The sequence below is a fragment of the Lactuca serriola genome, chromosome 7 (assembly GCF_051521515.1).
Source record: "Lactuca serriola cultivar US96UC23 chromosome 7, Lser_US96UC23_V15, whole genome shotgun sequence".
In the NCBI taxonomy this organism is placed as follows: domain Eukaryota; kingdom Viridiplantae; phylum Streptophyta; class Magnoliopsida; order Asterales; family Asteraceae; genus Lactuca; species Lactuca serriola.
In genome coordinates, this window is record NC_136414.1 from 34,297,060 (window position 1) to 34,320,115 (window position 23,056).

General features: G+C 41.0%; 1 pseudogene; it reads left to right on the plus strand.

Annotated features, from left to right (window-relative positions):
* Positions 1–1,048: 1,048 nt before the first annotated feature.
* On the plus strand, positions 1,049–16,673 carry LOC145063858 (exocyst complex component EXO84C-like; annotated as a pseudogene).
* Positions 16,674–23,056: the final 6,383 nt, after the last annotated feature.

The window sequence follows — 23,056 nt, forward strand, 5'->3', positions numbered from 1 at the left end:
TACTGCATCAAAACCAATATATGAGAAAAAACGGTTGCAGATCCAACAAGTACTCCATTAGCTCCATATGGGAAATACCTGAAAATCAGAAACATGTTTCATGTTGCCAAGGTTAAAATGGTAATTTAACACATGTGAAAAAATGAACATATTACCCGCCTGGAACTTTATATCCCACCCATTATATCCCACCCATTGAGTCTTGAAACCTATGTATCAATCAACTACTATAATAAAATTTAAGAATATGTGCTATATGAATAAGTCATTAATTGAAAGGACTAAAATACCTCTTTGATTCCAGTGCAAAGTAGTCCAATTATAATGAAGACTAAAACAGCAGCACAAGGATCAACTATAATTCCAAGAATGGTGGGTTGAGTTAAGAAAGCAGGAAGCTTATCTGGACCTCCAAAATACATAGCCTGTTTAAAATTGAAATTATAATTCAAAAAAGAAAAAGAAAATTGAAATTATAAATTAGGTTGAAAGAAGAAGGAGATGAAGTGCACCATATTTGGGGATATGCCACGGGCTACTGCTGCTCCACCAAGTGTGTATTTAAGAGTCAGGGACCAACCAATCAACCAAGCAACACTGGAAGTTGAAGGGGATAGAATATTGATTTGCAGAAAGAAAATATGATTATATGAATAAGAGAATTATTAGGAGAAATTACGAGATTACCCTTCTCCAACACATAAGTAGGAATAGTGATATGCACTCCCTGCAGATGGGCAACGACATGCGAGTTCTACATAACATAATGCTGAAACTCCCTGTTGTTTGCTCTTTAGCAACTGTTCCAACAAGAATGTAAACTCCAGCTCCAATTGTTGCTCCAACTCCTGATAAAATTGCTTTAACTTTTAGGTTAATTGATACCAATGCATCCCAACATCATACATACATACATACATACATACATACATAACAAATTCATTGCATAACGACACTAGGAGAAACGGCGTGTATTAATCAACAAAACATATATATGTATCAATTTTACTTGATGTAAATCCGAGAAGTAATCAATAACAGATAGACGATGAAAGGTGATGATACGTAAGTTGATTGAAAGTTTACCAATGACGATGAGATCAAAAACTGAGAGACGTTTGCCCAACTGAAAACCCTCAGCTCTAGCAACACTTGCATCAACGTTTATCATGTTTCCTACAGAATCATTTGAACATGTTTATCATAAGATGCATTGATCAAAAGATGCATTGGCCAAAAAAGAAATGAATAATGACACATTGATCTGTCAAGAAATGAATAATGATTAAAAAAAATTAATAAAAAGAAATGAATAATGATTAAAAAAATTAATAAAAAGAAACAGAAGAAAGAAAACACCCTGACCTTAAAACCTCATCCGATTTATTATCCAATGAATTTTCAAAACGAAAATCTTTAATTGAAAATCAACTTGTTGACATCATCTTTAAAAGTTGTAGTTTTGGGTTTACTAAAACTAGGAAAAGGTCCTCTTGCACATAATCTTTTTCTCAAGTCAAAAGCTACCCGACTTCAAAAAAGTAGGGAAAATGACTTACAAGCCCAACGAAGTTTCCAAACCGTTCGAAAAACCTCAATCATGTTTTGTCTGTTCAAAAAAACCCAACAAACTTAACATTTTGTCTAAAAAGCCCAACTAAGTTACGCTTTCCTGAAAGTCAAATAAGAGAAACAGATGAAATGGCTTATTACCGTATCGGGAAAATGACTTGTTAGACCAACAAAGTTTTCAAAACGTTTAAAAAAACTCCAATCATGTTTTGACTGTTCAAAAAAAAAACCCAACAAACTTTAAAAAACAAAATTGAGATTTTTTGAACGGTTTGGAACTTTGTTGGACTTTTTAGACAAAATGTTAAGTTCGTTGGATTTTTTTGAACAAAAAAAACATGATTGGGGTTTTTTTAATGGTTTGGAAACTTCGTTGGGCTTTTAAGACATTTTCCCAAAAAAGTATCCAAATCTTTCTCCCATCCTGCCTGTGCTACCCGGAAACATTTCCCACCACTTTATCCAACATTATATTTTCCACAATCTGATCAACAACAAAAGAAATGGGAACAATATTTGGAGATGATTTACTTTACAACAACCGACTTGTTCAATGGGCAGAAAGGGAAATTGAATTATTTGTGAAATTGGTTAAAGAAAACGCCCCTTCTTCAGAAACTGTTTTAGCTTTACATGCTGCAAGTGTATGTTTTCAGGCTAGTTTAAATCACTGCTCTTAGTGATTCAAAAGTGCTAAAGTTGTCAAAAGTGCTTTTAGTGCTTTTAGAGCCTTATATTGAAGTGGTTCTTGAATAGAATTTTAGAAGAGCAAGAAAATTAGTTTTTGATTTTTCAGGAAATGATGAGATGTTGCCATTGTCACCTCGCCTTGCCTCTCCTTTGTCTACTTTTGCTATATCTTCAGATGGGATGCTTGTTGATAGTGGGACCCGTTTCATCTTCATGGTCAAAGTGAGGTGACTTTATTTGAATGCAAGAAATAGCAATGTACTTTCACTGATTTGTTTATTATAGAAATTTACTTTCATTATATTACTTGTTTATGATTTTTATAGGATATAGTGGAGCAACTAACACGCCTAGTCATCTTACACTTTGGAGGAAATATTTTAACAAGAATTCTAAAACTTTTTGATCAGTACATGGATGAACTCATAAAAGCTTTACCTGAACCTTCTGAAGATGACAGTTTAGTGGAGTTATAAGAAGTTGTACCTTTTAATGCTGAAACAGATTCCCAACAACTTGCCCTTTTGGGAACTGCATTTGCTATTGTAGAAGAGCTGTTACCAATGGTTATGTCAAGAATATGGAGTGTTTTAAACGAAATCAAGGAAGCAGGAAATGACAATACTGCCCCTCTATTGAATAGTGGGATAGATTATAAGGAATGGAGGAAGCAACTTCAACATTCACTGGATAAGCTTAGAGATCATTTCCGTAGACAATATGTGTTGAATTTTATATATTCAAGAGATGGGAAAACACGCCCTGATGCAAATATTTATTTATGTGGTGAAGGTGATGATGTTAGTTGGAATTCTGATCCCTTGCCTTCTTTACCCTTCCAGGTAATTTAATGGAAGCATTTTGTTTAAACAAGCTACATGCTTTTGAGTTTTACAAATTTGCCCTTATTTATTTTGGGAATTGTGGTGTTTATGCAAGCATTATTTGGGAAGCTACAGCAGTTAGCAATAGTTGCTGGAGAAGTGTTACTTAGGAAAGAAAAGATACAGAAAGTCTTGCTTGCAAGGCTAACTGAAACTGTTGTGATGTGGGTGATGTCTAATGAAGAGGATTTTTGGGGTGTTTTAGAAAATGAAGTGGAAAAACTTCAGCCACAAGGATTACAATAGGTAACTAATTAAGGGCTAAATGCAAGAAATAACAACATATTGAGTAAAAATTCTACATTTTTTTAATTGTAGTTGATTCTAGATATACATTTCACTGTTGAAATCGCGCGTTTTGCTGGTTACCCTTCAAGAAATGTACACCAAATGGCATCATCTATAATTGCTCGTGCTATCAGAACATTCTCAGGGAGAAGGCTACACCAACAAAGGTAATAAGGGTATTTAAGTAATTATACTTTTAAAAATATACCCAGTTATAACATTCAAAGTTGTTTTTGTATTTGGATGACATTGCTATAATTGGGTAGTTTTTTTTTCAAATATAAGAAAGTATAGATGCTATAATAAACAAACCAACATAAGTACATTGCTATTTGTGTAAATTGTTGTGTGGATAACAGCTAAGCTTACCTTTACAGGAAGTTCATCCATAGAAAAATCCAACTCTTCTCCCCACATTGGATTTCTTCTACCAGGAACCATTTAGTTGCAGATCAACATCAGTAAAAATGACCATTTCTATAAAACAGAAGCAACCAGTGAGATTCTTAATTGAAATTGACCAAATCTTGCTATAAATGTTACCTAAAGTGCTTTTCTGTACCACAAGTGACGATTGCATAAGGATCTTACTTGTCATTCAAGTTGGCACCAATAAGATTCTTATCTACGAACAGTTCCACCTTCAAAACATAACAGATGATGCTACAAATTAGCAAGAACAAAAGAAATGAAAAGCCATTTAGAATTTTTGATACACCTTGATTACATAAGTAGAGCTGCCATTAGAGTCACCCTTCTATTGATCTATCTACAAAAATAAGTATAGAAGTTTTTGTCATACACAAAAGGACAAGCACCTGTGAAACAAATAGTATGTAAAGTAACCAAAATTATCACATTTTTTATTTATGTTTCTTGAATCTGATTTAGTTAAAGTAAGATGTGTTATATTAAGTTCTATTATTTATACTTATGATGCAGTGCAACCTGGGGATAATTTGAATAAAAACACAAATAGAATTATTTCTCAAGGGAATAAAAAATGTGATAATTTCATATTGTTGGGCTTGTTACAGAGCTTGTGGAGGCTTCGTATTATCGAAGTCCCGATATTGAAAGCCCCGACCAGCTCCTCCCCCTACCGCTGCTACAGCCGCTGTAGCCGCCACGGCAGCCGTCTCTGTGAGAGCTGCATAGCGCTCATCAAAATACTCAACCATGGCGGTCTTAATCGACCCAAACAGCTCCGGCAACTCAGCCCGGAACAACGCAGCAATCTCATCACGCAGGATCTCACGAATCCTCGCTTCCAACTCGCACGTGCTCATCTGACCAATAACCTCGGGCGGTGCTGACCCGCCCGGAACTCCTTCTCCTGCTCCCGCTCCTGACCCGGATCCACTCCCAGCATGCATCGGAATCTCCATACTGAAAAAAATCACCACAAAGACTCAGATACTTCCCACTATCCCGAGAACCAACTCTCTCTACCCAACCCTAGAGGTCATGGTTTCCCTGGTACGCGTATGGTTCCTGTGCTTTCAGTAGTACGGGCCCATACTACCTTCCACACCTACCCATATTTGTATGAAGTACTACCACAACACCCTAGCGAAAACATACAAACAAGCTCTCAACCCTCACCACTAGAGGAACACTGGGAATCTCCCACAAGGAACCCTAGGCTACATGCATCACAATCAGGCAGCATTATCATGAAATCCCGAAGATCCCTAGCCTAACACTAGCATGTTGTTCTATTAAAGCTCAAAAACAAATAACATGCATGGTATTTTGGGGTTACTTACTGGCTTCGACTGATCGTACCTCCGCGTCCTCCTTTACTCATTTTGAAAACCATTTTAAATTCTCTTTTGAAAACTCTCCTCGATTTGAGACTGGAGTCACACGAGTGTTTCTCCAATTCACTCAAACCAAGGCTCTGATACCAACTTGTAACGACCAAAAATTTCAACCAATTTAAAATTTTCAAAAAAACAACCCGATTCCGTTAAAGTTATTACAAAAAGGTTTTCAATACAATTTATTTTAAGTATTCCTAGACTCTCATCACAACATAAACACGAGGAACGGTACGATCACGCCTTCGCCTTGCCACGGTCTCCTGAAGAACCTGAAAACATAAAACCACAACTGTAAGCTCGAAAGCTTAGTGAGATATCCCTAAAATACCAATCACATATACCATACACGCATAACATGCCATAACATATCCGATCACAGAACAGCCATGCACTCCGGGTCTACTGTGTGACTGGTCCGCCGCACCGGCCAACAGTCAACCTGGTCCACCCTCTGAGCTCTGAGTCTAGTCATAAACCTTAAGTCTGCAGTGTGATTGGTCCGCCCTCACCAGGCCTTCAATCCACCTGGTCCACTCTCTGAATCTACAGTATGACTGGTCCGCCCGCACCGGGCCTTCAGTCGGCCTGGTCTACTCTCCGAGCCTCGGCACGTCTGGTCCGCCCTCTTGGGGCCTACAGCCTATCCGGACCGCTCGCTGGGCCTTCGGGACAACCGGTCCGCCCTAGGTATCTTGGCCTACAGCACAAAGCAGGACCCGCCTCAACCCAACTCCAGTCCAAACAACCATGTGCACATAAACATACAAACATATAACAATTCACAGTCAACAAGCCGATCAAACAGATCACATAACATATCATCATCCTAACCAAGATACCAACCTAACCGGTCACTAGCATAGCATCACCCTACATCTCAGGATACCGATCTCAACCAAGTCTCTAACACATACCATCCTAGCTACCAGGATGCAACATATCAAGCAATAACATAACAACAAATACCCGGATCTCAATCCGATAAGGGCCGGCCTAGGTGCCTTAGACCCTATTGATATAGTGAGGATAACTCACCTTGAAACTGCTGACTGAACAGATAAACCAAGCTGCTCCGATCATTGATATGATCTCCACCACTGGACAACCACCAAGGCACTGTTCTCAAAACAATAGCCAACAATTACCAAACTGCCCCTGGAAACCACTGGTCAATCCTTGGTCAAAGTCAACCCCTGACTGACTCTACTCGCCAAGTCAACCCGATGACTCGCCGAGTCCCCATGCTCAGAAATTCCCCAATCCGCGACTCAACTCGCCGAGTCACCCCGAGACTCGCCGAGTTCAACAACTCTGAGTCCACTCACATACAACTCACCGAGTCATCCCCCTGACTCACCGATTCACGGCTCAACTAGAAAAGATTGGGACTCTCCGACAAGAATCGCCAAGTCCAAGAACAGACTCGTCGAGTCTAAGGCTATCTTCAACCTACTCGCCGAGTTGTTCTTCCAACTCGTCGAGTTCCAGGCCATCTTCATCCAACTCGCCGAGTTGTTCTTCCAACTCGTCGAGTTTCAGCTCATCTTCAAGCAACTCGTCGAGTCTACCCATGTGACTCACTGAGTACCACCGGTCTGAATCCATACAGAAGCATTCCAAGTCATGCAATTGATCCAAAACATAGATCTAGCCTCCTCTAACCCATCCATCACGTAAAGTGGCAAACTTTACGTGAATCCAAAGAGATCTAGGCCTTTTACACTCTAGGGCTAAGGTTTGGGACATGATGGCCTCACTAGATACTCAAACACAGAGACTTTATGCATATTTGGACCATCACCACTCCAGATCTGAGGTAGCAACCTCAGATCTAACCTCCAAACTCCAAAACATACCAAGATGAGCTCCCATAAACCCCAAAATGATGAATCTATATGAGTAACAGCCCAAGAATGAGATAATACCTCAAAAGAACGCCCCAACAGCAATGAAACTCGAATCCAAGCAAAGCCCCTTGCTCCAAGCCTCCTACCCTTCAAGATTTCCTCAACAATTGCTTCTCCAAGCTTCCAAATGCAACGTGATGCACTCACACACGAAGGTTAGGGTTTCTGGACTTGAGGATGAGTAAAGAGGCTGGGGGAATGAATGTTATGTTCTTTATATAGGGCTCAACCCCGAGAATTAGGGTTTTCTCCACTCAGCGCCTACTCGCCGAGTCCAGCCTCTGACTCACCGAGTTGGCCACTTAACACGCGACCAATTCGCGACCCTACTCGCCGAGTCCACCCATGGACTCGCCGAGTTCCTATTTTCCAATATACTCTTTTAGCCCTTCAACTCTACTCTTGATATTTCGGGATGTTACAATTCTCCCCCACTTAAATTAGGCTTCGTCCTCGAAGCCCGCAACAACTCAACTCTAGAAATACTCCCGCCACACACCACCTGGCATTAACCCAACCAGGTTCCTCAAAACACAACCATAGAAACCAGAAGCTCACTTTCTGCTTTCTTACGGTGTCCTAACCACCGACTCAAGCCGGCCACCGACTTTACCCTCTGATAACCCCACTCTAGTGTCAACGGTCTTGGACCGTTTCGGCACCGGCTGCGACTGCACCGGAGCCTGCCTCAGCTCACGCAACTGCAACTCAATCTCTAACTCACGCCGCCTGGCGGCCTCCTGCAACTCCAACAGGGTCTCGCACCTCTGCGTAGACACAAACTGTCTGATGTCCCTCTTGAGCATGCTAAGATATCGAGACATCTGGGCCTGCTCCGAAGCGAACTCTGGGCAGAACATCGCCCTCTCAGTGAACATCCTGGTGATCTCAGTCACCGACTCCGAATCCTGCTTCAGCTCAAGGAACTCCTGAGCCAATCTCTCCCTCTCAACTTGCGGAACATAACGAGTGCTGAACATCTCTCTGAACTGATCCCATGAAACCGCAGCCCTCTGCGCATCTGAATATGACCCCGTGGTCTATCTCCACCAATCCTTCGCCCCGAGCCTCAACAGGTTCAGAGTACACCTCACCCTCTGATCAGCAGGGCATGAACACGTGAAGAAACATCCCTCCACGTCCGATAACCATCTCATAGCAACAATCGGGTCATGAACTCCATCAAAGGTGGGAGGCTTCGTATTATCGAAGTCCCGATACTGAAAGCCCCGACCAGCTCCTCCCCCTGCCGCTGCTACAGCTGTTGTAGCCGCCACGGCAGCGGTCTCTGTGAGAGCTGCATAGCGCTCATCAAAATACTCAACCATGGCGGTCTTGATCGACCCAAACAGCTCCGGCAACTCAGCCCAGAACAACGCAACAATCTCAACACGCAGGATCTCACGAATCCTCGCATCCAACTCGCAAATGCTCATCTGACCAATAACCTCGGGCGGTGCTGACCCGCCCGGAACTCCCTCTCCTGCTCCCGATCTTGACCCGGATCCACTCCCAGCATGCATCGGAATCTCCATACTAAAAAAAATCACCACAAAGACTCAAATACTTCCCACTATCCCGGGAACCAACTCTCTCAACCCAACACTAGAGGTCATGGTTTCCCTGGTACGAGTATGGTTCCTGTGCTTTCAGTAGTACGGGCCCATACTACCTTCCACACCTATCCATATTTGTATGAAGTACTACCACAACACACTAGCGAAAACATACAAACAAGCACTCAACCCTCACCACTAGAGGAACACTGGGAATCTCCCACAAGGAACCCTAGGCTACAGGCATCACAATCAGGCAGCATTATCATGAAATCCCGAAGATCCCTAGCCTAACACTAGCATGCTGTTCTATCAAATCTCAAAAATAAATAACATGCATGGTATTTTAGGGTTACTTACTGGCTCCGGCTGATCGTACCTCCGCGTCCTCCTTTACTCATTTTGAAAACCATTTTAAATTCTCTTTTGAAAACTCTCCTCGATTTGAGACTGGAGTCACACGAGTGTTTCTCCAATTCACTCAAACCAAGGCTCTGATACCAACTTGTAACGACCAAAAATTTCAACCAACTTAAAATTTTCAAAAAAACAACCCGATTCCGTTAAAGTTATTACAAAAGGTTTTCAATACAATTTATTTTAAGTATTCCCAGACTCTCATCACAACATAAACACGAGGAACGGTACGATCACGCCTTCGCCTTGCCACGGTCTCCTAAAGAACCTGAAAAACATAAAACCACAACTGTAAGCCCGAAAGCTTGGTGAGATATCCTCAAAATACCAATCACATATACCATACACGCATAACATGCCATAACATATCCGATCACAGAACAGCCATGCACTTCGGGTCTACTGTGTGACTGGTCTGCCGCACCGGCCAACAGTCAACCTGGTCCACCCTCTGAGTCTAGCCATAAACCTCGAGTCTGCAGTGTGATTGGTCCGCCCTCACCGGGCCTTCAATCCACCTGGTCCACTCTCTGAATCTACAGTATGACTGGTCCGCCCGCATCGGGCCTTCAGTCGGCCTGGTCCACTCTCCGAGCCTCGGCACGTCTGGTCCGCCCTCTTGGGGCCTACAACCTATCCGAACCGCTCGCTGGGCCTTCGGGACAACCGGTCCGCCCTAGGTATCTTGGCCTACAGCACAAAGCAGGACCCGCCTCAACCCAACTCCAGTCCAAACAACCATGTGCACATAAACATACAAACATATAACAATTCACAGTCAACAAGCCGATCAAACAGATCACATAACATATCATCATCCTAACCAAGATACCAACCTAACCGGTCACTAGCATAGCATCACCCTACATCTCAGGATACCGATCTCAACCAAGTCTCTAACACATACCATCCTAGCTACCAGGATGCAACATATCAAGCAATAACATAACAACAAATACCCAGATCTCAATCCGATAAGGGCCGACCTTGGTGCCTTAGACCCTGTTGATATAGTGAGGATAATTCACCTCGAAACTGTTGACTGAACAGATAACCCAAGCTGCTCCGATCACTGATACGATCTCCACCACTGGACAACCACCAAGGAACTGTTCTCAAAACAATATCCAACAATTACCAAACTGCCCCTGGAAACCACTGGTCAACCCTTGGTCAAAATCAACCCCTGACTGACTCTACTCGCCGAGTCAACCCGATGACTCGCCGAGTCCCCATGCTCAGAAATTCCCCAATCCGCGACTCAACTCGCCGAGTCACCCCGAGACTCACCGAGTTCAACAACTCTGAGTCCACTCACATACAACTCACCGAGTCATCCCCCTGACTCACCGATTCACGGCTCAACCAGAAAAGATTGGGACTCTCCGACAAGACTCGCCGAGTCCAAGAACAGACTCGTCGAGTCTAAGGCTATCTTCAACCTACTCGTCGAGTTGTTCTTCCAACTCGTCGAGTTCCAGGCCATCTTCATCCAACTCGCCGAGTTGTTCTTCCAACTCGTCGAGTTTCAGCTCATCTTCAAGCAACTCGTCGAGTCTACCCATGTGACTCGCTGAGTACCACCGGTCTGAATCCATACATAAGTATTCTAGGTCATGCAATTGATCCAAAACATAGATCTAGCCTCCTCCAACCCATCCATCACGTAAAGTGGCAAACTTTACGTGAATCCAAAGAGATCTAGGCCTTTTACACTCTAGGGCTAAGGTTTGGGACATGATGGCCTCACTAGACACTCAAACACAGGGACTTTATGCATATTTGGACCATCACCACTCCAGATCTGAGGTAGCAACCTCAGATCTAACCTCCAAACTCCAAAACATACAAAGATGAGCTCCCATAAACCCTAAAATGATGAATCTATATGAGTAACAGCCCAAGAACGAGATAATACCTCAAAAGAACGCCCCAACAACAATGAAACTCGAATCCAAGCAAAGCCCCTTGCTCCAAGCCTCCTACCCTTCAATATTTCCTCAACAATTGCTTCTCCAAGCTTCTAAATGCAACTTGATCCACTCACACACGAAGGTTAGGGTTTCTGGACTTGAGGATGAGTAAAGAGGCTGGGGGAATGAATGTTATGTTCTTTATATAGGGCTCAACCCCGAGAATTAGGGTTTTCTCCACTCAGCGCCTACTCGCCGAGTCCAGCCTCTGACTCGCCGAGTCGGCCACTTAATACGCAACCAATTCGCGACCCTACTCGCCGAGTTCCTCTTTTCCAATCTACTCTTTTAGCCCTTCAACTCTACTCTTGATATTTCGGGATGTTACAGCGACGTTTTGGTATTTAGCGGTGACATAGTATCAATAGCGGCGGCACTTCGGAGGGAATTATTGTCGTGTCATTTTTCGAACTTTAGCGATGACATTTGTTGGTCTTTAGCGGCGACAAAAGTCGCCGGTATTGATTTTGTGTGTTCCACGAGTACCCCAGCTGTTGGATTAGAAATACGATCGGACGGTTCTTGTTTACCAGAACGTCAAAGTGTGGATCCGTGTCATAAACCTTTAGCGGCGACACCAATAGCAGCGACGTTGGCCTTTAGCGGCGACTTTTCAATATGTCGCCGCTAAAAGTCAATGTCGCCGCTAAAGGCTGGATTTCTTGTAGTGAATGACGATTAAAAAAGGAAAAAAAAAATGGAGAAACTAAACCCTAACGTAATAAAGTGTGCAATTAAACCAAACCTAACCTAATATATGACTAAAGCAAATAAAATCAAGAGATTTACCTTAATTGGAAGTTAACGAAGAATAATTTTAGATTTTAAAAATGTGGAGGCTGTCGGATTGGGAAGTTGCAATGGTCCATGGTGTCGTCATATGTTTGAACGGAGAGGGTGAGATTAGGTTAAGCTGAAACTCGAGAGTTATGCGTGTTCAGTTGGAGTGATAAAGTGGGTTTGGGAGGGACGGAAACCTACACAAACTCTGTGAAACTGGAATTGGATTCGCCAATTTCTGCGAGAGATCGTCAACTAAAAAAACATAACGTGTGTATGCTCCGTCGGTATTCTCTCGTTAAACACATACCAGATGGCAAAAAGTCGACGATTTTTTTCCCTCGTTGAACCCTCGCCAAATGACTTAGTTTTCCACCGATCACCGAGGAATAAGGGTGCGTCGATAAATACTTGTAAGATCCGTAGCTTATCCCTCGCTGAACCCTCTCTAATATGCTATATATTGAATAAATAAAATACTTGTTTAAACCATCGCAGATCTGTCGCAATTCCCTCTCTATAAGCCAAAATTTTGCTACAGAATAAATCTCTCTCTGAATCCGTAGCTGAAACTCAAGTTTCTAGTAGTGGATGAATATGAAGAGTTTCCATTGAAATCAATGCTCCTAATATTTTATCACTAACAATCGAACGTGAGTTGGTGTTGTGTAACTTTTTTTGTTAAGTATGTCTTCTTTAGTTGAAGCTAAGTTAGATTTTAAAAGGACTGGCCATTGGGAGACAACATATGATAAATAGGAAGAAGAGATGCTAAAAAGGTTTATACTAAATCTTCACCATGTCAAGGAGCTTAAAATTGAAGATTTCTGTTCTGAGGTAGACTTTCTTTTACTTTGACAATTTATGTCTTTGTAAAAATCATATGATCATTAGCTTTAGTATAGTACTAGTACTTCATTGATTATTCTTACATAAACTTGTCTCAAGTATTCTTATATAGCTGATTCTAAATTTTTGTTGTATTAAACTATTTGTAGATTGTATCTCGTTTGGAAGCAAAAGGTTTCATTTTTCCATCAAATATCAAGTTTCCTCATGTTACAAGTGATTGGTCTGATAGTGATTCAGTTGAAAGCGAAGATTAGGAAGTGTCCTGCTTGATCATACTCCTAAAGGTGACGAGGTTAACGGATAGATGACACTTTGAATTATTTTTTTAGGCTAGACATTCTTAAGGCATTTCAAATGCATATAAATTTTGATGCCAAGGTTAACGGATAGATGACACTTTGAATTATTTTTTTAGGCTAGACATTCTTAAGGCATTTCAAATGCATATAAATTTTGATGCCACATGGGATTTTGATTAAGAAGATATTAAATAATTATAATGGCCGTTTTAATTGCAAAAAGTTAATTGTTGGTACTGTATATAATATTCTTGGCTCATAAAATTTTATTATATATTGGTGTTTAATCTATAGTCCATTTCTAATTTGTCTTTTTATTTTCCGGTAGTTATTGATTGTGTAATGTGTATGGAGTTAATAACAACATGATTTAGTCTACAAACATGATTATTTAATGAACTTAATAAGAACATGATTTAGTGTTATTTTAACTTACAAAATGCACAAATGTGAAGAATGAGAAAAATGATGTTTTTGTTAGTTCTAACTTCAAGCTATTTTTTGTTATTTATTTGAGTTCTTTATATTTAGGTAATATTTGTTAATACATGTAATTAACGATGAGCATTTGGACTGAAAAACTGGATCAAAACCAGAACCCGGTTAGGACCATATAAACAATTCCGGTACAGTTCCCATTTTTAAGATTTGGGCTTAATTGGTTTTCGGGTATGGTTCCAACAATCATGGGCTTACTCGGTTCGTAAGTTACAAATTTCTGTTTACCCCTGAAAGTGTAATCTTTCCATATATGCACATTTCGATCGCTGTATTAATTAGGTAAATAATATTATTATATATATTATGGAAATTGTTTCTTATGAATAGTGAACTTCCACAATTTTTGTCCATTTTAGTCCCTGGACTTTATGTTTTTTTTTGCAGAATTGGTCCCTGTACTTTGGCAACTTTGGTCCTATTTTTTAGCCATTTTGACACTTTTGGTCATTGTAATGGATATTTTTATATTTTTTAGGAGTCTTTTAATATTTAAAGTTTGGCCACAAAACATTAACGGTTTGACAACTTTGATCCATTTTCTATTTAGGAACCTTTTAATATTTAAAGTTTGGCCACAAAACTTTAACGGTTTGACAACTTTGGTCCTCATTTTTTAGCCATTTGACACTTTTGGTCCTTGTAATCGATATTTTTATATTTTTTAGGAACCTTTTAATATTTAAAGTTTGGCCACAAAACTTTAACGGTTTGACAACTTTGATCCCTTTTCTATTTAGGAACCTTTTAATATTTAAAGTTTGGCCACAAAACTTTAACGGTTTGACAACTTTGGTCCAAATTTTTTAGCCGTTTTGACACTTTTGGTCCTTATAATCAACATTTTTAAATTTTTTAGGAACCTTTTAATATTTAAAGTTTGGTCACAAAACTTTAACGGTTTGACAACTTTGATCCCTTTTCTATTTAGGAACCTTTTAATATTTAAAGTGTGGCCACAAAACTTTAACGGTTCGACAACTTTGATCCCTTTTCTAAAAACTTGCTAATTTCTACAACTTTAATTCTTTAGTCATTTTGACACTTCCAGTCCTTGCAGTCAAAACTTTTACATTTTTTTTCATAGAAACATAAACAAAACGGTCCAGGGCAAAGTCCGAGCTTGTCATCCTTGCACTTTCTACGTCTGTCATATTTATTGATTCGGAAACAACATTGAAAGCTTCTGGCCCCCGCGTAGTGGGGGTAACCTTTTTGGTTAATATTAAACAAACTATATCAGTAAGCATGAGATAATAACAATAGGAAAAAGGTAAACATATTTGAGGCTACAAGCAGCAAGCTTTCATCATCAAGCTCATTCACCATGCATAGTTTTGGTATCCCTTGGTCAAGACGCGCATGATTACTGAAGTTGTTCACCAAACTAGCTTCCTCGGAATTCCATATTTTATAAAACTACAAATTAAAATGGAATGCTTAGAAACACAGCAAATGTTGGAAAATCTATTTTATTCATTACCTTTATTTTGCACTATTAAATCCTTACCTTTAGTTTGGTAACTAACAATGTTTTTTCATAGTTTGTCATGAGGAATACATTTGTAACTTGTAGTCATGCAATACACAACTTCTCGAAAATGACTGCCACCGCTAGCAAAGAAAGCATTTAATGGTGTGATTGGTTTTTTTTTATGGTGCATTATTGATACTTTAGTTGAAAACCGTACCATTAAACATTATAAAGACACACCATTTAATATATTGTAGTGTCTTTCTAATAATGATTATAAGTTGGTTAATTCTTACACTTTAGGTTTGATACTTATTTAACCTTATTAACCAACTTATAATCATTATTAGAAAGACACTACAATTTATCATTTTTAACTATTTACAAAATATTCTTTAGGTTGTTTAAGTTAAACTAAAATTTATATTTAAGTTGATCTTGTAAGGTTGTATTTAAAATAACAATTTAAGTATTTTATACAAATTGTTCAAAAGTTGTAGCTTTAAAATGATAATAGTTTACATACAACAACATATTAGACCTAATAAATTAAGTATAATGTATTAAATGTTAAAAACATAACTTTATAAGTAGAAAAAAAATATATTCTTTTAATATTGAAATTTAGTTTATAGATGATTACACTTAAGGTTTTATATTTATTTAAGCTTATTAACCAACTTATAATCATTATTAGAAAGAAATTGAAAAGTCATGGGAGTTTCAAATGAATGTGGTTAAAGAAAAAATGAATGGGAGTTTCAAATGCATGAGATTCAAGAAAAAAATGTTAGTTTTATAAGTATATAATGATGATAGAAGCATTATTGTTGTTTGTTTGTCCGATGTTCTACTCATCCAAGAAACAATTATACTTTCATCTTTGTGATTCTTCCATCCATCCATCCTTCTGGATGATGGCAACTTGGTAAGTACCTCCCTCATGTTTTTAATTCTTGCCACAGTTACAACATCTTTTCTTTTTCCTTTTTTTATTTTATTTTATTTTATTTTATTCAGAGTGGTAGAGTGGTGGGGATGGGTTTCCGGTGAAGATGGCAACAGGTGGATATTCCTTTATCTTCTTTTTAAATCTTGCCCACCAAGTGTTCAACTATTTTACTCCTTTAGTACATACCTTTCCATAATGTTATCACTTCTTTTCTTCTTCCTTTTTTTTAATTAATAGTGGTGGTGATGTTTTTCAGGTGAAGACAACAGGCAGTGGATGTTCCGGTGGTGTGGTGGCAGAAAAAGTAACGACTTTTTTTTTGTAGTAAGTAGTTTTATTTTTGATGTTGTAGACTGTCAACATGGAGACTGCCTATATAATATTTGCTTGGTTGTATTAGCAAGTGGGTATATATGTTTGTACTCTGTCTTGCAACTTTGTGTACCGTATGTATTTACTTTCATCTCGTATCAAGAAACTAGCAACAAAAGCTAATATCATTGCATTGAATAAGGAATTTATCTTAATTCATCTTGTGGCTATAACAGGTGGAGCTTAACCTAAATGACATTTTTAAAGCTTTAGCTGATACCCAAATACTTCACTCTTTTTACAGGAAGAATTGGTTCAAAACCTCCTGAAGTTGTAGTTGATGAGACATGGTTTTATGATCCAGAGTTCTGCAAGGAAGATGATGATGTTTAATGGTGCGGTTCTTATTAAATGGTGCGGTTTTAGCTATTTTTCAGGAATATTTTTTGGGGTGGGTTTGATTATTTTTTTGTGTGGTTTTGAAACCGCATCATTAAATAGAGGTGTTTTTTTTTATACCAAAGGGCTTCTAGCCCAGCGGTATTGGGTGTTGCCCTCCCTCCTAGAGGTTGAGAGTTTAAGTCTAATTGGAGACATAGATGGTTTTAGGAGTACTTTAGGAGTAGTATAGATTTGCCGTTCTAAAAAAAATTGATGCAGTTCAACACCCGCACTAAATAATCAATTTAATTGCATCATTAAACGCTTTTTGTACTAGTGCATATAAAGGATTAAAACAAAAGTTAAGCAAGTACCACATAATTGTCCATGTAAACAACCCCTCGGCTAAGTAATGCAAAAAGATTAAACATGAAAACTGCCTCAGTTTAAAAAGAGTACCAAACAGCCCCTGCCCCTGAGTTAAAAAAAAAATACCATATAACCCTTGAAAATATCTTTTTTAACAAAAGCCCGATTTTTCCAGTTCTAGAAGTCAAAACCGGTTCTTGTCGGTTCCAATGTAATTTGCCTATATTTTTTGGTCCTACTAGTTAATACTCAAACCGGTTTTGTATTCGTATAACCAGTCCAGTTTCTGTTCCTAACTTTGGTAAAATTTGGTTTCCGGTTCTAGACTGAATAACATCCCTACATATAATTAGGCACAATGTCTATCTTCCTACTTTGAGTAAAGGAAAATTTCTATTTTTTTTCTTTCAAATGTTGAAGTTGGACTATAATTTATGCTTATTTCATCAAACCATATGATTATTTATCTAGTTTTATCCTTTTGATATAATTTACAATAAACTATACTACTTGTGTATGTGAACATTTGTAAATTTTAATGAAATTACTAATTAATTAACAAATATTCAAATTTATATCTCTAAATTACTAGGAGCAAAATTAAAATTTTGATCATTCATTAAAAAGTGGCATCTTGACTATGTTGAAGGTCCTCACTAGCCTAATGGAGTTTATCCCTTTATCAAAAATATGTTATAATTTTCTAGAGTGGTCTAAAAGATTCTAGAACATAGTGGAAGCCTATGGAATATTCTAGAAGATACAAGAAGACTCAAGAATATTATAGAATTAGATGGAAGACCCTAGAATGTTATGGAACATTCTAGAAGACCATGGAAGACCTAAGAACATCCTAGACTTATCTAGAAAATTATAGAACATTCTAGAAATGTATATAAGCTTGTTAGAAATATAGACTATAGTAGAAAATTCTAGAATAGTCATGAATGTATTTATCTTGTAGGAAGATCTAGAAACTTCCTATAGGGAGGTGGAAACATCTATAAATAGGTGTGGAGCTCATTTGCTCCAAACCATTCCCAACATCCAAGTATCCAAGAAACACTCAAAGGAAGCAAAGTGTAGCAGTCTCTCAAAGTGTAAGTTCTTCTTAAGTGGTCTTAATAAAAGTATTGTTGTTTCTCAAATAAAAAGTCATACTCAACAATCTGGTATCAGAGCAAGGTTTCTTGATAGTGAGAACGAGTAATTCTTTTTGTATCATAAGTAGTCTGTGACTCTGCAAGTTTAATGTCGAAACCAACTTGTTTGGTAATTGTAACGACCGAAAAATACAACCAATTTTAATTTTTTCAAAAACATCTCGATTCCATTAAATCTTTATACAAAGGTTTTCAATACAAAACATTTAACGTGTTCCCAGAATCACAATACTACAAAATCATGAGGAGCGGTACGATCATGCCTTCGCCTTGCCACGATCTCCTGAAGAACCTGAAAAACATAAAACCACAACTGTAAGCCCGAAAGCTTAGTGAGATATCCCCAAAATACCAACCACAAATACCATACACGCATAACATGCCATAATATATCCGATCACAGAACAACCATGTACTTCGGGTCTACTGTGTGACTGGTCCGCCACACCGGCCTACAGTCCACCTGGTCCACCCTCTGTGTGACTGGTCCGCCCGCTCCCGGGCCTTCAATCCACCTGGTCCACTCTCTGAGTCTACAGTATGACTGGTTCGCCCGCACCGGGCCTTCAGTCTATCTGGTCCACTCTCCGAGCCTTCGACATGTCTGGTCCGCCCTTTCGGGGCCTACAGCCTATCCGGACCACTCGCTGGGCCTTCGGGACAACCGGTCCGCCCTGGGTATCTTGGCCTACAGCACGCAGCAGGACCCGCCTCAACCCCACTCCTGTCCAAACAACCATGTGCACATATACATACAATCATATAGCAATTCACAGTCAACAAGCAGATCAACATATCACATAACATACCACCATCCTAACTAGGATACCGACCTAACAGGTCACTAGCATAGCATCTCCCTATCTCTCAGGATACCGATCTCAATCAGGTCTCTAACATATACCATCCTAGCTCACAGGATGCAAACATATCAAAGCAGTAACATGATAACAACTACCCGGATCTCAATCCGATAAGGGCCAACCTTGGTGCCTTAGACCCTGTTGATATAGTGAGGATAACTCACCTCGAAACTGCCGACTGAACAGATAACCCAAGCTGCTCCGATCACTGATACGATCTCCACCACTGGACAACCACCAATGCACTGAACTCAAAACAATAATCAACAATTACCAAAATGCCTCTGGAAACCACTGGTCAACCCTTGGTCAAAGATAAGGTCAAAGTCAACCCCTGACTGACTCTACTCGCCGAGTCAACTCGATGACTCGCCGAGTCCCCATACTCAGAACTTCCCTCAATCCGCGACCTAACTCGCCGAGTCACCCCGAGACTCGCCGAGTCCAACAACTCTGAGTCCACTCGCCCACAACTCACCGAGTCATCCCTTGACTCGCCGATTCTCGACTCAACCAGAAAATATTGGAACTCTTCGACAAGACTCCCCGAGTCCAAGAACAGACTCGCTAAGTCTAAGGCTATCTTCAACCTACTCGCCGAGTTGTTCATACAAATCGCCGAGTTCCAGGTCATCTTCATCCAACTCGCCGAGTTGTTCTTCCAACTCGTCGAGTTCCAGCTCATCTTCAAGCAACTCGTCGAGTACACCCATGTGACTCGCCAAGTACCACCGATCTGAATCTATTCAGAAGCATTCCAGGCCATGCAATTGCTCCAAAACATAGATCTAGCCTCATACAACTCATCCATCACGTAAAGTGGCAAACTTTACGTGAATCCAAAGAGATCTATGCATTTTGCACATTAGGGCTAAGGTTTGGGACATGATAGCTTCATCCAACACTCAACACAGGGACTTTCATGCATTCCAACTCTTTTCCATTCCAGATCTGAGGTAGCAACCTCAGATCTAACCTCTAAACTCCAACACATCCAAATATATAATCTCTAATACCCCCAAAATGATGCATCAAGGAAATAGCAGCTCAAAGACGAGATATTACCTCAAAAGAATGCCCCAACTGCAATGAAACTTGAATCCAAGCAAAGCCCCTTGCTCCAAGCCTCTCCTTCTCTAAGATCTCTTCAACAACCACCTCTCCAAGCTCCAATTTGCTCAATAATGGTGTTTCTCCACGACTTTTAGGGTTTCTGGGACTCAAGGGTGATAAATAGGCTGGGAGGAAAACATAATGTTCTTTATATAGGGCTCAACCCCGAGAATTAGGGTTTTCTCCACTCAGCGCCTACTCGCCGAGTCCACCTCATTGACTCGCCGAGTCGGCTACTTAACACGCGACCAAATCGCGACTCTACTCGCCGAGTCCATCCATGGACTCGCCGAGTCACTCTTTCCCAATTTACTCTTTTAGCCCTTCAACTCTACTCTTGATATTTCGGGATGTTACAATTCCCCCCCCCCCCACTTAAATTAGGCTTCGTCCTCGAAGCCTACAACAATTCAATCCCAAAGATACTCCTACAACGCGCCACCTGGCCTTAACCGGGCCAAGTCCCTCAAGGCATACCCATCGAAGCTCAAACACACTTTCTGTTTCCCTACGGTGTCCTGACCACCATCTCGAGCCGGGCACCGGCTGTACCCTCCGATAATCACACTCAACAACCGAGAATTACCCATGAAGCATCATTGCCCCAAATCCCAACAATCACTCGACCCATAAGTGCTAGAAAGCCAAGAACCATCAGATCCCCGATCCGAATCCCACTCTATCCATTCCGTGACGACGGAATGACCCATTCTCAATCTCAGAGAAACTCCCACGAGTTCTCCTCTTGCAATCACATACACATGCTGAACTTTCTCCAGCACCCTCAGGTTGGGAAAACCTGATACACTGATGATACCCTCCAACATCCCCCAGGATGAACCACTAATACGTATCCAATACCCTGATCAGAATCACACTGAGAGCCCAAGACTTTCTCCCTGCATCCCTTCCGAGTCTCTTGACTCTACATCTGCAGAATTCCTACGCAACCTCAGCAGACATCCCAAACCGGATGAGCTTCTATTCCACTACCGTAAACACACTGCTCAAAAACCATACTCGAATTACTTCTAATCATAACTCTGCTCTGCTGCTTTCACTTCTGTGTACTTGCACTCCCTCTCGGAGTTACACACCCCTCTCACTTCCTTTTCCAAGGAATCCATTTGGCCATATTGTCACTCCAACAAGTGCCACGGTGCTCGCCCAACGCTACACCACCCTTTTTAGCGTATCCGCTATCCATCCAACACACACATACTCTGACTCTCATCGCAAGGACTCTCAAGCCCCTGCACTATCTCCACTAATCAAGATCACTACCCGGGGCCAGAACTTCTAATGCAATCACACTGCAACATACACAATCCATATCCTCAAACTGATCCAACAATACCTGCAGAGTCTTCAGCATGACTGGACCGCCTCACCAGGCCTTCAGCCCATCTGGACCACTCTCAGAACCTTCAGCCAATCTGGACCACTCTCAGTGCCTTCAGTTTGACTGGACCGTTCTCCGAGCCTTCGGCCTGACTGGTACGCCTACCGGCCTTCATTCTATCCAGACTGCTCAACTAGCATTCGACATTCCGAGCTATCCCCCCCCGGAATTCCTCCCATGCATACCGTTCTAGCCCTCAAGGGGTTCCGAACTCTAACTCCATCATACATACTCGATCCCGGACTGCTCCCAAGCCCTCCACAATCAAATGCCCTAGGTCTGTATCCCGCCCCGCATGCCCAACACTCATTCCTATCAGTCTATACTCTGGGCTGACAGAACACTTGCTGAATCCCAGCAGCTAAGCACCCTCAAATACTCCTCGATCTCCCGGAGAATTCTCCAATTCTCCCCCACTTGTAGCACTGATTAACAACCATCGGTCGCCATCACCGACCTCTCAGAACAACTCTGCACAAAGAAAACACTTACACGCGGACTGCTTCCCACAAGCATAAAGAACCTTAACAAGATCTCACATCAACACCGATCACCTGCTCGAAAGAAACTCAATCTGCATCTAGCCACTCCTCAGAAACAGATGTTACCCGGCCTACAACCCAATGTCGGGTTTCCACTAATAACCCTCATGAATGGTAACCAACGGAATTCCCAAAACAATAACCCATAACCAAAACCACAATCCCGCAAAATGACAAATACCGCATCGAAAACCACACAAAGATACCAGCTCAAAACAATACACCACAATAATCACAAGATAACAAAACATAAAGAAAGAAACATACCCGCAGCTGCATCCGGCACTGCCCTGACCTCCTCTGCTACAAGCTGAAAAGCACGACCCTGAGCCCTTGGGGGCTCTGCTCCACCCTGACCTCCACCTGTGATCCTCAAAGTGGCCGGTGCTGGAGCCTGCACCGGTCCTGCAGCAAGTTGTGGACAGTTGACCCTCAAATGCCCAACCTGATGACAATGATAACAAATCCTCAAATCCCGAACTGGCGCTGACTGCCGACAATCCCTCGCATAGTGCCCTTCCTTTCCGCACTTCCCACAAGTGTGGCTGCTCAGATCCCCCACTCTAACATCAACGATCTTGGACCGTTTCGGTGCCGGCTGTGACTGCACCGGAGCCTGTCTCGCTCACGCAACTGCAACTCAATCTCTAACTCACGCCGCCTAGCGGCCTCCTGCAACTCCAACAAGGTCTCGCACCTCTGCGCAGACACAAACTGTCTGATGTCCCTCTTGTGCATGCTCAGATATCGAGACATCTGGGCCTGCTCGGAAGCGAACTCTGGGCAAAACATCGCCCTCTCAGTGAACATCCTGGTGATCTCAGTCACCGACTCCGAACCCTGCTTCAGCTCAAGGAACTCCTGAGCCAATCTCTCCCTCTCAACTTGCGGAACATAACGAGTGCTGAACATTTCTCTGAACTGATCCCACGAAACCGCAACC